The sequence below is a fragment of the Octopus bimaculoides genome, chromosome 23 (genome assembly GCF_001194135.2).
Source record: "Octopus bimaculoides isolate UCB-OBI-ISO-001 chromosome 23, ASM119413v2, whole genome shotgun sequence".
NCBI lineage: Eukaryota > Metazoa > Mollusca > Cephalopoda > Octopoda > Octopodidae > Octopus > Octopus bimaculoides.
Genome location: NC_069003.1, coordinates 23,965,167 through 23,970,025, shown reverse-complemented (window position 1 = coordinate 23,970,025; position 4,859 = coordinate 23,965,167).

Here is a 4,859-nt window from a genome sequence, read left to right as displayed (position 1 = left end):
CACACACACACACACACACACACACACACACACACACACGCACACACACATTCATACATGAAGAAACACGTGGCTAGTAGTTAGGGCTGTTGCACTCGTGATCGTAAGACCGTAGTTTCGATTCCTGGATCGGGCGCTGCGTTGTGTTGTATCCTTGAGCATGACACTTAATTTTTCGTTGCTCCAGTTCACTCAGCTGACAAAAACGAGTAATCTTGCGATGGACTGGTGTCCCGTCCAGGTGAGGGATACAAATAAAAGCCACACGATCAGGGAAATGAGCCTTATGAGATTATGACCCGAAAAGGACCTTTGATCCATTTTTCTCTTGCTTTGACAGTCATACATACGTTCAGGCATTCGCACAAACATATACACATACATGTATGTATGTACAAACGTACATACACACATATGACGCGCTTCTGCATAGTTTCTCTCAACCAAATTCACTCACAAGGCATTAACCGAAACAGAGCGATAACAGAAGAAACTAGTGTCGTTCTGGTCTGCATAAGGATTGAACCTGAAACCATTTGGTTGTAAAGAGAACTTCTTAAACACCCAGCCAACCGTACGCACCTCTCTCTCTCTCTCTCTCTCTCTCTCTCTCTCTCTCTCTGTCTCGCTCGCTCTGTATGCTTGCGCAGATGTATCATGAGCGCTAAAGTGCCTCAGTAACCCTAGCGTGCTGGTCTTCGGGCTGTGCGAAAAGCATAGGTGACCTCTTTATCATACACGCATGTTTGATGTAGGCGAAACCATATTAGATTTAGGGATGAGAGCTGTTGTTGTTGTTGGCACTCCGTCGCTTACGACGTCGAGGGTTCCAGTTGATCCGATCAACGGAACAACCTGCTCGTGAAATTAACGTGCAAGTGGCTGAGCACTCCACAGACACGTGTACCATTAACATAATTCTCGGGTATATTCAGCGTGACACAGTGTGACAAGGCTGACCCTTTGAATTACAGGCACAATAGAAACAGGAAGTAAGAGTGAGAGAAAGTTGTGGTGAAAGAGTACAGCAGGATTCGCCACCATCCCCTGCCAGAGCCTTGTGGAGCTTTAGGTGCTTTCGCTCAATAAACACTCACAACGCCCGGTCTGGGAATCGAAACCGCGATCCTATAACCGCGAGTCCGCTGCCCTAACCACTGGGCCATTGCGCCTCCACTGGGATGAGAGCTAGCACTTTGGCTACCTCAATATGTGACCAAAACTAACGCTACATCACAAAACAACTGTAAACGATTGTGTGTACCTTTTATGATTCTTTTGTCAGACATAGCTATGTGGTTAAGAAGTACTTCGCTGTCACAGTTTTCTGGGTTTTAATTCAAATGCGTAGCTTACGTCAGTACGTGGTACATGGGTCGAAAGCCAGCCTTCTTGAGGTTTTGATGACGTTAACTAGTGGGAAAATTTCCGTTCTATTTAGAAGTGAAGTCCCGTGTTTATTATATCCTTAACGTCAGATCTTTCAGGAGAGTGATGTGAAAGTCAGAGCTTCTTCCAGTTCCTTTTGTATATTTGCCAAAGAGTCTTTAAAATTAATTAATTAATAGCAGTTTTAGCAAAGCCGAGCTAAGACGGTTCTGCAATTTCTTGCGGAACAACCTACGCAGAAGATGTGTTTATAGTGATTAAATGCTTGTGCTGCACATTAGCCGGCTTCTTCAATCAAATCGGTATTGTCTGTACAGGTGAACGGTGTACGTGTGGTCAGGTGCCGAAACGTGAAACGAGTGTTTTGCTCAGGAATACAACGCTCCACCTGGTCCAGGAATCGAACCTACAATCGCAACACGTGGATGCAACACTCCAACCACTAGGTCACGCGCCCCCTTGTCTTCAAAATAGTTACGATAACGGACAGTGAATGGAGTTCGATAGATGCTATATAGTTTGTTCTTGTGCGAAGGCGCGTGGCTTAGTGGTTAGGGCTCTCGGCTCACGATCGCAAGATCGTGAGTTCGGTTCCCAGTGGAGCGTTGTATCCTTCAACAAGACACTTTATTTCTCGTTGCTCCAGTCCACTTGGCTGGCAAAAATGAGCAACCTTGTCACATTCTGTGTCATGCTGAATCCCGCTGAGAACTACGTTAAGGGCAGACGTGTCTGTGGAGTACTCAACCACTTGCACGTTAATTTCACGAACAGGCTGTTCCGTTAATCCTATCAACTGTAACACATGGAACACTCGTCGTAACCGACGGAGTACCAGTCGTTCTTCTTGTTCCTATGTGTCATGTGGACGATCAATGATTTACATAGTGTGTGTGTGGAGGAATTACCAAAAGCGCATTCTAGAAGCAAGATTTTGCTCTGTCAAGATCGACAGCCAGTTCTATACGCTGTGAAGTCTGATATACGGACTTCAGTGTCTTGCACTTCTGCTAAGAAATAGGTTTCTGTTAACGCAGTCATGAGAGTATGTTTGTGTGTTGGCTAAAGCTTTTAAGAAGAAAATCTTGTTTCGATTATTTTTATTCTAAATTACTCAGACACTCCAAAGGATTAATGAAATGGTGTCGGTGCATGTGTGGTGCAAGTTATGATATAATCTGCAGATTGTAGAGTTTGTGTTTATTTCTGCAAATGTGATTTCATAATAAATCGTTCTACTATAGACACAAGGCCAAATTTGGGGGAGGGGGATAGTCAATTAGATTAACCTCAGTATTCAACTGGTACTTATTTCATCGACCCTGAAAGGATAAAAAGGTAAAGTCAACCTCGCCGAAATTTGAACTCAGAACGTGAAGCGGAAGAAATGCCGTTAAGCATTTTGCCCGGTGTGTTAACGATTCAACCAGCTCGCCGCCTATAGAGCTTTTTGTATAATTCATAAGGTTTGTGTAGTGATTCTAAGAAGGATGTTGTTTATAATATCTGCTGTTTTGTCAGAGCCTATGATTAAGAGAAAGTTTCAGTGCTTTAAACTTAATTATTTATGACATATATATATTTACAACATATTACACACTCACACACACATGCATGCACTCACATAAATGTGTGCATGTATCTGTATATGCATATATGTATTTAGTTTTCTGTAGCTTCTGTAATTGTTGAGTATATAAACAGATTGTCTGCTTGTTTCTCTGGGATTAGTCAAATTGATGTAGACACCGCTGATGAGAATCGAAAAAGATTCGAAAATCGATTAAAGTGGTTCATCGCTTTATCAATCTGTGGAGAAATAGCTAAATTAGCCTTGTGTGTGTGTGTGTGTGTGTGTGTGTGCTCTTTCTCTTCAAATTTAGAATAAATTTTGACCGGCCACCAGCCTTGTAGTAAGGCTGTGAAGGAAAGCGTCTTGTTTTGTTCATTATCCTTTAAATCATTAAGAAGGTCTTGCAGATTTTTATGGTCTCAGATATCGTGATCACTTGTAGTGTACGAATTAAGGATTTGCTTTTACACCCCAAGAACCCAAGTTCACCCATACTTATGTTCAACAGATGTCCTCTTTCTCTTGTATTTTTCTAACCACATTGGTGTCCAAAGGGCAGCTGATTTCCACAACAAATCATATCTTTTCTTTGTGGCCCCACACAACACACTCTAGTCCCTTGTGTTTTAACTTGGTTGCTGTTTTAATTTTCAAATTCCACTCATACTCTTTTGACATCATCGGTCTTGGTGCACTCAACCTCGTCTGTAGCTGTTTTCTTTTTTGCTATCACTGCACCATGCCTCACAGAAAGGTAATGCCTGGAAGATATTCTTTCGCTGTTGGCAATAATGTGGTTAATATCTTCAATCTTGGTCTTGCACATTTTTTGTCTGTCGATGTTTTCTGCCCTTTATGTTGTAGGTACTTAGTGGGGGTCTATTGTTTTTGAATTGCAAGGAGGTAGCCTTCAAAGTGGGATGTCATGAATTTGTCGGTACCTATGCAAAACTTTTGGCATAGATACCGACAAACTTTTCACGTAAGCAATCCCTTCTATGGTTTGTGTTTTTCGTACCAAGTACTCAGGTACTATCTTCTCAGTGAACTGGTCTGTTTTCTTAATTTTGTTCTGATAAATAAATTTTACCAATGCTCCTTGGGGAGAGATCTGTATCAGCTCTTATTTCATATCTCTCCTCAAGTCAATTAGCTATTCTAATTATGTTATTGATTTCATAGTCACAAACTTAGGCCAGATAATTACAGGCCGCTTTCCTTTGCTACAGATGTTTCAGTGTCACAGTACGTGCTTCGTCAATACTGATTTGAGAGCACGGCCACTATCCTTGAGTGCGAAGTATAGCCTGTCTATATCTTCACCAATGTAGAAGCTTCCTGTAATACTGAACACTTTGCGAATTCGAACATCGATCTCATTAAGATCTTGTAATGTCTATGATTTTCCATTGAGCTTTGATTAATTTTTTGTTAGCTGGCCGCTAACAAAGCGACAAGACTTTTTGATTTAAGAGACTTTCTGGCATGTATGTACGTACGTATGTATGTATGTCATCATCATCATCATCATCATCGTCATCGTCGTCGGCATCATCATCATCATTTTAATGCCCGCTTTACCTCGCTTGCACGGGTCATTCAGTATTCGTTGAAGCAGATTTTCTATAGTTGGATGCCCTTCCAGTCGCCAACGTTCACTTGTCCTTCACCCGACGAAATATTTCCCATCTAACCTTTTCTACGACAGTGATGCTCGTTTACGGCTGTCACATGATGTAACAAAAGGAAACCCCCTACACCCATACCTCCACGCATATGCATATATATACATATATATATATGAGGAAAGAAAACTCCGAATGACCCTACCTTGTTTTCTTTATATCGTCTATCTGGATGTTTTGTTGTTCCTTTCTTGTATCACCTAACTGTCTGG